General features: G+C 36.3%; 1 protein-coding gene across 1 annotated transcript in view; it reads right to left on the bottom strand.

The window, feature by feature from the left end:
• The window catches only part of LOC129907302 (cyclin-dependent kinase 5 activator 1), a 162,195-nt gene that overhangs the window by 75,263 nt on the left and 74,708 nt on the right, over positions 1-12,224 (bottom strand). The window lies entirely within an intron of this gene.

The following is a 12,224-nucleotide window of genomic DNA, read 5'->3' as shown; positions in this document are numbered from 1 at the left end:
GTCTTCTGGGCGAAAGTCTGACAGTTTTGTCCTGCAGCCCATTTTAGGGTTAGAAGCGATGAAGGTGAGTTTTTTCATAAAGTCTAGTTTTTTGGTATGTTGGTCGATGACTTAAGGAACTTTTTTACTATAAAATAAAAATATGAGTCATCAGCGTTTAAATACAAAACGGTTTTTTGGAAAAAGCTTCATAGATTCTTAACAATGACCCAAAGTTTATGCAAAACTACGAATAATTCACGAAAAAGTATCAAATAATACGCTGCGCCCCTTACAACTTACCGAATTAAAAGGCGAATTTAATTTCAAATTACAGCTAATAATGTCTTTTTTTGAAAACCGGAGGTCTTCCAAGCCAAAAATTGGAAGTTAGTTCACGCAGCTTGTTTTAAGGTTAGGAGCATTTTTCACTTATAACGTTCCCCCAGGCTGGGGCGTGAAATATCAAGATGTGGCTTGGAAGACCTCTGGTTTTCAAAAAAAGACATTATTTGCTTTAATTTGAAATTAAATTTGCTTTTGAATTCGGTAAGTTGTAAGGGGCGCAGCATATTATTTGAGACTTTTTCGCGAATTATTCGTAGTTTTGCATATACTTTGGGTCATTATTAATAATCTATGAAGCTTTTTCCAAAACATCGTTTTATATTTAAATGCTAATAACTCTTATTTTTATTTTATAATGAAAAAACTACTTAACTCATAGACCAAAATACCAAAAAACAAGACTTTATGAAAAAACTTGCTTTCATCGCTTCTAACCTTAAAACGGGCTGCATGACAAAACTGCCAGACTTTCACCCGGAAGACCTCTAAATTTTGATAGCTGATAATATCACCTTTAATTTGACACCAATATTGTCTTTTAACTCTATGAGATGCACAATGCACTTTACCACGCCAATCGTGCCAGGATGCGAACGGGAAGACCTGTGGTTTTCGTAACTACTAATAACCCTCTTTCACTTCCCATTTGAAATTTTCTTTAGCTCGATGAGTTGAGCGTTTCTGCAGTGGCCGCCCGCTCTATTTCAAAAGAATCATTTTTTCCATTATAATTCTTTTCCTTTGTATTTGCCTTTTCTTATCTTATGTTTCTTGCGATATTGAGCAAATTTGTGTATGTGTAGATTTACCTGTTCACTGTTCCGCCTACTCTAAACATTATTTTTTTTATATTCCGCCTTTGCCTGGTTAAAATCCTCGATAGAACCCTACAAGTGGGTGCCGGGCAGACAATGAACACCACAATTTATGCTTTGTAGTTTGTACGATGTCAAAGCGGGGTCAGCTAAGGTTAGGTTGGATCGCTGAGAGATTCTTACTTCTTAATAGTACAATTTTCAGAAATCCATTTTCACCATAGATTCGAGGTCCCTAATTTCAGAGGTGGTGTGAGCTTTTTGAAACCGTGCCGAGGAATGCAAGACTGGGGGGTAAACCAGTCACTAACGAGCTCTTTCGGATGGATGGCAAGGTCCGAAATAAACTAGCCTTACCCTGGTACACGGTTCTGCCGGGGTTAACATTTTCCTTCCATTTCTACTCGTGGGACCTTCTATGAATACTAATAACAAAAAACAAACAAAACCAAAAAAATATGGCGGGAAGCAAGGCTTGCCGGCCACTTGCTCTAAGTTAGCTGAAAAGCCTACGCAAGCAAGTGAAGCGACAGCCTTGCCAACGTTTACTACTAGCAGGACGGGGTCAAATCCTAATGCTAGTAGTAAAAACAATCTTCAGGGAATGGGCGCCTCTGCTGCCACCGGTTCGCGATGAGGGAGTGGATAACAACCAAACCGCTAACCAAGGTGACGGAATGTCTCTCCTGGAAGGAAACAAACTTCCGGGGATGGCGCCTCTGCTGCCACCGGTTTGCGGCGAGGGAGTGAAGAACAACCAAACCACCAACAAAGGTGACGGAACGTCTCTCAAGGAAGGAAAAACGGAAAATATAAAAACTGTTTCGGGGACGGTGTCTCTTCTATCACCGGTCTGTGATTCTATAGGCCAAGCTGACGGACCCAAACCGGGTAGCATAAATGTCCATAGGGGGGAAGCAAATCTGCTATTAGCAACTGTGCCTCAACCTCTAATGCCCGAAATACAAGTGAAACGTGGAGGAATATCGTGGCGGGAGGTGTTAGTGATACTAAAACCGCTGGCCACGATAAGTTCTCCTCGAATCCAGTTGCTCCTTCCCTTGGCAGAGCTGCAGTACTGAACAAGAACTCCAGCTCAGCCAAAGAAGCAAAACGAGATCCAGGCCCTCTAATGAGCGTCACCGAGCGAAGAAGATCATCGAACTTGATGCTGGAAAAGCTACGGGGGAGAGAAGTCATTCGGAGCTCAGCAAGCTCAAATCGACGCGTAAAGTGATGGAGAAGACCAGCGGAGACTCTACGTCTAAGCGTGAAAGGTCCTTTGAAGATAAAAATCCTCAACCCAAAAAAGCAATGGGTGTTAAATGGTGTACCACCGGGACTTCGAATTGGGGAAACCTTTAGCGATGTGGTCAGGGAAAAGGTTATTGTAGAGGTCATTGACAGAAGCAATTTAGATGGCAATATCTCACCTGATCATTGGGCGGACGTCACAACTTGGGTTCAGATTTATCCCTGTTCTTGAGGCGAACCCAGGACCCCTTCCAAAAGTAAGCGACGGAGGATGGCACCAAAATAGGGTCAAACTCATCGTTTGCGAGGATCAGAGATCGTTACATCTCTATAAGCTTGCTGTTGGTGGTTTGGGTGGGATCTGGCCAGGTGCTAAGCTGGAGGTTGTGGCAAGGGTGGAAATCCCCTGCAGCCCGAGAGCTCGCATTCTGGTCCCAGCCTTACACACGTCACTAGAGATGGTTCTCCGACTGATTCAATACAGTAATCCTTCTCTGCCCACTCACGATTGGAAAGTCCCAATCATCGAAAAAGGGCCGGCGTGGCGCTATCGATCTGCTTTTGTAATAATAAACAAAGAGTTACTGGATTCTCTGGCTGCAACCGGGGTAGTCATCCAGTATGGTTTTGATAGCCTTGTGCTCAAAATTTATAAGAAAGATGAGGAGATGCAGGCCATACTGCTGAGTCTGAGATGGATGAATTGGGCATATGCAAAGCACTTTGATTGACATTTTGGCATTTGTCAACGTGGTTGTACTAAAGAAAGGGGGTTGAAGTCAAAATTCTGCCTGGGTCAAAATTCTTTTACCTAAATTCTGCTTTCAAAATTCTGCTTTTCAAAATTCTGCTTTCAAAATTCTGCTTTTTGAAATTCTGTTTTTCAAAATTTTGCTTTTCATAATTCTGTTTTGCAAAATTCTGAAAAAAATTAAAAAAGGTTTTGGAAAATGTTAAAAAGCGCGCCTTTTTAACTTTTTTCAAACTCTTTATTAATTATTCAGAATTTTTGAAGATCCTCATCTCGCAAAATTTGCTGCTTATTTCAGATTACTTACTTATGAGTAAGTAATAAATTATTCAAATAAAAATTAATATTCAAAAAATGGGTTGGTGATGAATGGCCAAAACCCATAATCCCAAAGAGAAAATCCCCAAAGCCAAAATCTCCAAGACAGACCTGGGTATAGACAAAATCTCCAGGAAAAAATCTCAAAAAAAAGAAATCTCCGAGCGAAATCCCAAAATTTCAGATGCGCAAGTTGTGTATCAAGCATTCAAATCGCGCGCGCGATTTGATTGCTTGATACACAACTTGCGCATCTTCATTTTGGAAAGACCTATTTTTACTCATATTAAATTGTGAGCTGTGACAACTTGCCTCAAAAGATTATGCTTAGTTCAACTTGCTGTATCCTTCCAGTATATTAGAATCATTGTTAAGGCACACTAATGGTAGGTCAAACAACGAAGATTCAAGTCACGGTTGTTTAAATAATTTATTTTTTCTGTTCCGTTTTAAAAGAGGATCCTTTATGATTTTAAAATTGTCGTGTTTAGTTCTGATTTAACTTTGACTTACAGTGTTTTTTTTTTTATCATTCTTTTTCGTTTTTGTTTTTGCTAATTGGAGATTTTTGGGGATTTGGAGAAAATGGGAGAAAAAATTATTTAGGTATTTGAGATTTTGTCCATTGGATGCCTTTCCCCATGGAGATTTTGTCCATTGGGTTAAACATTTTATGGAGATTTTATCCGATTGAGATTTTTTTTTTTGGAGATAGTGTAGGTTTCCCTCAAAAAATTGAATAGAAAAGGAATATTCTTCATGGTTTCTTATTAGTTTTAAACGGTATATAGATATGAGTTATAAAAAAAACAGTCACACAGAGCATTAGCAGAATTTTTTTCTTCAAAACAATGCTGGCAGAATTTTGAAAGACAGAATATAAAAAAAGCAGAATTTTGAAAAACAGAATTTTCTTGAAAAAAGTAGAATTTTAAAGCCAGAATTTTGACCCGCTCCCAAAGATTCAGGAGTAGTGTACCAAAAAGCTAGAGCGTGTAGGTTAGGTCGAGACAAGAAAAAAATCCTATGGGAATTATTGACTTATTTTTTTAAAATCAACGGTTATACTTACAATAACGTGCTATACCTTTTTTGTAAAGCCAAAACCCTAGTCTTTTACAAATAGTTTAAGCAAAGCCATTTTATGGCACAGTTTTTGAAAAATTAATTTTTAAAATCAAAATTAAAAAAAAAATTGAAAACAAAAATTTCAACCTAATTTTTTTTTAAATTTTTTGTTATAAGGTACTAATTAGGTAATAATTTAGTTTTTAAAATTCGATGCTCTTATTTCTGTGTCAATGAGTTAAAAGAGCTTAAGTTTTTTTTATCATTTTTTAGTATTAGCATATTAAATTTGTGGACTAGATTTTTGTTTACTTTTTTTGTGACTACTTTTAAACTGTTGCAGCTAAACTAACAATTTTTTTTTTCAGGACACAGGCTTGTTATACCCTTAATTTTCATATGTATATTTTCTCTTAAAAACTTTCGGGACCGTTACATTTGAAAAAGTAGCGTACTTTGACTTAAGTATACAATTTTGCAGACATTTCAAGGAACAAAATAGCTTATGTTACTTAAGCTGTTTTGCTAAATTTGGTTCAAAATGCATTTTTTTAAAATAGCTTAAGTCGACATGAACAAAAATGGTTTAAAATAGCTTATGTTGACCCAAGCGATGAATATATTTGAATTCAAATTGTCATAATAGCTTATGTCATGACTTAAGCTGATTTAAAAAAATGTATTCTTTTTAAAATTTGTACGATTATTAAACGGTTTATATTTTGCGTAGGGAAATGAGACCCACACTAAAACAAAGCTGAACAAAAGGTGAACATGTTTAAAAAATAAAATCGATTCTCACTTATGTCGACATAAGCTCTTTTAACTTATTACCACAGATTTATTTTTAAACAAAAACAGAAAACCAGATTCAAAAATATCTTGTCATTTTCGAGAAATTACCAAAAAACCAAAACTACTTTTTTCTAAAAAACCTCTTAATTTCCTTTTTTACGTGGCTGGACTTGTTGATAAATTAATTTATGAAACATTAACCATTCGGCAATTATTTTTTAAATATTCAGACTTAAATAAGGATACAATAAAGTAATACAGTATTGGATTAACCCTGAATTGATCAACTTTTTTCATTGATAACACCTGTGAAAACTTACCTGAGAATTTTTCTTACTATGTCTGGGGTGCTCGCTGCCCATGGATTCTAGCTTTAAGTGCTTTTAGGTAATAAATTAGCAATTTCTTAATCCGTCCAATGCAATTGAATGAGCTCAGCCAAGCATGTGAGAGACGACAGATTGTATGTAGAAGACGTAATGTTTACATGGGACTAATCAATGGAACTTAAAAATGGAAATGCAACGGAAAGTTTTGCCATTCTAAATAAAATTATTGGGGAAATTCCGCAATCATTCATAACATTATTAAATAAATTGAAAACAGAAAACACAAACAATAAAACGTCAACTAATGACAGAATTGTCAGAGCTACAAATGGTGAAGGAGTAAACACAATTAATGTAAGAGCCGCTGTATATGTTGAGGGTGGAAGCGCAAGTAGGTGTTCTTTCCACGGATATGAAACCGTCTGCCAGGTGAACTTGAATGTTTCTAAGATAAAAATTTTAAGTTGCAATGCCGTTGGGCTAAAAAACAAATCTTTATTTCCCGAATTTTTTAATTACATTAAGAACTTTAATATTTTTATACTTATTGAAACATTTATTATAAATTATGATGAATCATATTTTAAGAACATTTTATTTATGATTTTTTTCTTCGTTATCATTTTATTTATGAATTACGAAATAGAATGCATATCAGCTGTTAAAACTAATATATTTGGTAGGGCAACTGGGGGTGAACTTTTCGGATATAAAAAGTATCTGAAAGATATATCAGTCAAATATATAAAAACATACAGCAATCACGAATTTTTGAAGGATCAATTTTAGACAGTCGTTTTTACACTGTTCCGATTTATTTGAACTGCAGTCATTGGCAACAAGACTACGTTAAGCTCCAAGAACTTGTTTATGACTTAGAACCAACAAATCTTATGATGATAGGCGATTTCAATGGAAGTATAGGCCTCATATTTATTATGATATAAAACCGAAAGATGAGGTGTGTGATTCGAAAGGAATCAAAATTCTGGAGCTGGCTGATGTTTTAGATTGTCACGTTCTGAGCGGAAGCTGTGAAGACGACCGAGGTGGTGAATATACTTTTATCCGTGGAACATCGTTTTTTATCTGGAAACTGGATTACCCATTTAGATAAATCTGAAGTAGCTGTGAAAACATTCTCCGACCGCATGCCATTAGAGGTCTCGTTTAAGATAAAATCAGATCGTGATGAAACAACGGATCCGGGACTTTCTCTTCCTCCGAAACTCCATTGGAATAACAATAACAGAGAGATTTTTGAGCGCGCTCTAAATACACAGATCGAATTGCAGGTAGACACAGAGTTTCAAGAAAACCCAGACCTTTACACACTCGTAACTTTTATAAAAAATGCAGCTTGTCAAACATCGCTTGGAAGAAAGATCATTACAAATAAGCAAAAGTGGTTCGATAAAGAATTTTTGGCAGCAAGAAAACTTTCTTTTGCATACTTAAAGTTAATCAGAACGTCAGACAACATAAACTTTGAAGTCCTGTATGCATCTGCAAACAAAAAATATAAAGAGCTATGTAAGCTTAAAAAAGGAAATTTCGATCACAGAAATATAGAAACAATAAACAAAGCTAAAAGTGCAACAGATTTTTGGAAAGCAGTAACATTTTTGAGTAGAAGGACCAATTCAATGCCTGCAGCTCTCCACATAGATCATCTTAAAAAACATTTTTCGAGTTTTCTTAACGCTACGGAAATATCGCCCCCAATTCAATATGCAACTCCCTTAATTACTGATGAAATTCTTGATGCTCCATTTTCTCTATCCGAAGTCAAATCAGCTATACAGAATTGTAAAGATGGCAAAACTCCTGGGGAGGGTAGAATACCTTTTGAATTTTTTAAGCATCTTACCCCAGAGTTTCTACAACTTCTTACTGTAGAATTCAACAGAATTTTTGAGACGGCTGATGCTCCCTTCAGTTTTCGATCAGCAATCATCATTCCCTTAGGTGCATAAAAAAGGCAATCCTGAAGATCCAACAAGCTACAGGGGCATTTCTTTTTTAAACACAGGAACAAAGCTTTTTAGTTCAGTATTGTATACTAGATTATCCAATTGGATTGAACTCAAGGAAATTCTGAATGATTTTCAAGCAGGGTTAAGAAAAAATCACTCAACAGTCGATCAAATATTTCCCTTAGTAAATATAGCTGAAATCTACAAGAAAAATAGCAAAAAGCTTTATGCTTTTTTCGTTGAAATTCGGGCTATAAGCTCTACAATTATGGAATCTCTACAAAAATATTGCTTTGCTTTTCAGTCTTTACATAAACGACATTACTAACGCAGTGAAAGGTGGTTTAGAGCTTAATGGGAAATTCATTCCAGGCCTCATGTATGCTGACGATATAGTCTTCCTGGCCGAATCTATAGACGGAATGAAGCTAATGATGAATAGACTGCAGCGCTATTGCAAAGTCTGGAACCTATCAGTTAACCTCTCAAAGTCTAAAATAATGATATTTAGAAGCGACGGAGGGAGATACTCCAGAATGGAAAAATGGACATTTCAAGAGGAAAAAGGCGAAATAGTCAAGGAGTACATGTATCTGGCTGTCTTGATTACCTCTAACCTGAATCTCGAAAGGCACCTTAGAGGAAAAGTAGCGGAAGCTAAGCGTGCAATGTGCACCGTGTGGAGAAGTTGCTTTTTGAGAAATAACGTTTCTCCCATTGCTTAGTATAATGTTTTTTGAGCAACGGCAACTGGAATTTTTTTTACGGAGCGGAAGTGTGGGGATACATTTCGTTCGATGCAGTGGAAAAGCTCCTCCGGTTTTTCATCAAAAGCACTTTTAGGCTGCCAAGTACGAACCCCAACTATATGCTACACCTAAAAACAGGAACGGGCACGCTTTTCTTGGATACTCTCAAACTACACTTTAATTATGCGAAAAGAGTTATGGCGATGGGAGAAAACAGGATCCTAAGGCTTGTGCTAAGTCACATCATTAGTTGAAGAGGATCATGGTAGCTGAGTGGTATAAGCTGGCGAATGATTGCTCATTATTTTTTTTCTTTGATAATGAAAAAGTTAAGTTGATTTGCGTTCTGAAAATAGTGTTGAAAAATAGTTAAATGTTTCCTTTATGGGAAACAATTCTAAAACATTGCGGCTTTTTGCGACTTTTTATAATATTGGCTTCAAAATGTGTTGGGGATGATGATTTTTTTTTTTTTTTAAATTAGATTTTTCTTTTTTGAAACAGGATCGTAATTAAGTTTCATTTTTCTTTCAAGAAATAAGCTTTCTGAATTTTTAAAAAGCTGTTCGTCTCGTGACAGAAAAAATTAATTTTTTGGTACCAAAGGTTGAAATATTGAAAATTCGGAGCAAATAGAGAAAAATTTAACGGATTTTGATTTTGCATATATGAACATAGAAGAAGATGGCTGAGTGCCTCCAGAAATAACAACACCTTCTTAAAACAAAATATAAATTGGTTGCAATATGAAATATCGTTTCCATGCCGAGCTCATGGCTTTGTTGGACGGCCTAAGCGAACGGTCAAAGAGACTTAAAACAGAAGATTTACGTTCTAACTATAATGCCGAAGAATTAAGCTATGCTGCGCGATGCAACTGCGAGAAAAAGGGAAACTTGTTCATCAATTGTAATGAAAAATATAATATTTTCAACTTTTTCACGTGCTGAAAAATATCAAAAGCTTTGAAAAAAATTGACCAGAAAATTATTCCATATACAGCAGAAGAAGCACGTTCAATAGTTGTTGAAGGAAAATTAACTTAGTTTCATAGTAACCATATGTATCCAAACTTAAGCCTCAATAAAATGTATTCATTCATTCATTCATTGGACAGCTCGGTGAAGAAGCCCAAGAATCACGAAACAAAGATATAAAGCGTTTCGAGAAAATTTCCCAAGAAAATTTTCGAGGGAGCAAAATATGGAAGATATGTTTCATAATCTCTTGGTCTCTTCTGACCCATTAATAAGTGGTTTGAGAAAACTAAATCCTAAAACAAAAAATGCGTTTCCCTCTGAAGTACTTCAGTTTCTAATAGCACCAGAGATCGAGCAAGCAGACTCAGTTACAGTTTCACAACTCACAAGTCATTGAATGATATACACACATACAAACTCACACTCATGTTTATTTATGTATATATTTGCTACATTATTTATTTATTTATAATAACGACTGTTCAACTTTTTTTTTTTTTTCAATCTATTGAATGTATAAATATTGTATTATTAAATGTCAAATGAAAGAAACCCTATGGCGTAAAGTAAAAATAAACAACTTTTTTCATTTTTTGCTTCTTTTTTATGGATTTTCGTGTAAATTTACTTAAAAATGGTGAATTTTATGGAAATTATCTTATTTTGATATAATCATGCAATAATAAATTGAATTGAAAATAATTTTGCCCATGTTTTTGGGAAAATTTACCTGTGTGCGACGCGTAGAATTAATTCCTTGTCTATGAAAGGATTCAATGAAATTAATTTGCTTACTCTATTTATGTCTTTACCGGACCGAATTGTTTCAATTTCAGAGGGAAAGCATTGGTTCTGGTGTAACTTGATCACATGAAGCTTTGATTGCATTAACTCATCACACGACAGCGGAGACACATGATTAATATCTTTGAGTTCTCGTTTGGTTTTGTCGCTACGTTTCACCCGGGAATTAGCAACGAATCGACGAATATACGCGAGCACACGAATGATTTTTTGATACCGGGAAAATTTGTTAATCAGATCATCGAGTAGATTTCGAGATTTAATTGTAGATACCAGTATCTGAGCAGGTTTTGTTCGTAGAAGATGGCCATTGGTCTGGTTGAAGTTTTATGCACGATGGCCCGTTCCACCACAAATCATTTGATAGCAAATGAGACGGTAGAATACCACGTGAAGCGCAGTCAGCTGGGTTGTCTTCAGATCGCACATGACGCCACGATTCTCTTGGCAAAGATGACAAGACTTCTGAAGTGCGGTTTGAAATAAAAACTGACCACTTTTTAGGCAACGCAAAAAGCCAATGGAGGACTATTGAAGAATCAGTCCAGGCACAAACTTGCATGTATGAAGAACTGCTCCACACCGCTCTTAAAGAGGAAGAGAGATTACCTTTAGAGGAGCTACACGACTTTTGGCAGCGACGATATTGGTAGAAACGTTACCATTGGCATCGTTACTTCTGCAGTAAACCACAGCAGCATAAGCGTCAAGAGATGCATCGCAAAATGCATGAAACTGTATGCTGTTGTGAGCCACGTACAAAGCGCGAAGAATATTTAGAGATTCTAGAGTAGAAAGTTCCTTCCGAATAGAATACCATTTGGTAGAATGTTCCTCTGATATAGCACCATCGCAAGTGTATTTCTTTCGCCAGAATTCCTGTATGAGAATTTTAATGCCGATTACAACAGGTGCTAGGAACCTAATAGAATCGAAGATTTTCGACGACTCCGACAAAACTCGACGCTTAGTAAAATACGAGAAATCACTCAAACTAACTTTATAAGGAAATGAATCCTTTAACGGTCACCACCGCAAGCCTAAGAGTTTGACCGAATTGCAATCTTCAAATTCTTTAGGAGATATCTCACGTTGATCTTCGGGAAGGCTGAGAAGTAAGGGCCAACAATTGGTAGTCCATTTTCGAAGATTGAACCCACCCGATTTTAGAAGGTTTACAAGTTCTAACCGCAGCTCCGTGATTTCTTCTATCGAATCTGCACCAGTCATGACATCGTCGATATAAAAATCGTTGAGTTGAACTTCAGCAGCACGAGGATATTTTTCCCTTGAATCTAACGCTAACCGGAAGAGAGTTCTAACTGCCGAAAAGGGTGCGCAAGCTGTACCATACGTTAGAGTAAGAAGTTTGAAATGCTTAAGGGGAAGGTCACTGGATTCTCTCCAAAGAATACGTTGAACATTTGTATGATTTTCTGAGACGTTTATTTGGCGATACATTTTTTCTATATCGCCCGAGATAGTGTATTTGTGAAGACGAAAACGAAGACAAATGGAGAATTAATCTCGTTGATGTGTCTGACCAATAAGAAGAGACTCGTTTAGAGACAGATTGCATCCCGACTTGGCAGATGCGTCAAATACGACCCTAACCTTGGTTGTACTGCTATCAGTTTTAACGACTGCATGATGTGGCAAATAGAAACACGATGATGAAAGTCGTGGAATTTCGATAGGGTGAATCTCCTCCATATGTCCTAGCTCTAGGTATTCCCTCATAAATTGAACATAACTCTGTCTTAAATTCGGGTCAGAATCCAACCTTTTCTCTAACGAACGAAAACGATTCATTGCGACACCGAGGCTGTTTCCAAAGTCAATTGGTTGGTCCGATTTGAAAGGTAATTGCACCAAATACCTCCCATCTGGTAAACGCGAATGATTCTTTACGAATATATCTTCAGCACGTTGGTCTTCAACAGAAAAGATGGGTTCGACATGAACTTTTTCTACATGAAAAAAGAATCTAGTATTTTATACTCCATATGACTAGTAAGAAAATTAAAGTAGAAAGCTCTAGATTTTAAGTAAAATTTA

This window comes from Episyrphus balteatus, chromosome 1 (genome assembly GCF_945859705.1).
Source record: "Episyrphus balteatus chromosome 1, idEpiBalt1.1, whole genome shotgun sequence".
Lineage (NCBI taxonomy): Eukaryota > Metazoa > Arthropoda > Insecta > Diptera > Syrphidae > Episyrphus > Episyrphus balteatus.
Note: the sequence above shows the minus strand (reverse complement) of the source record. Positions and strands in the feature narration are given on the sequence as shown.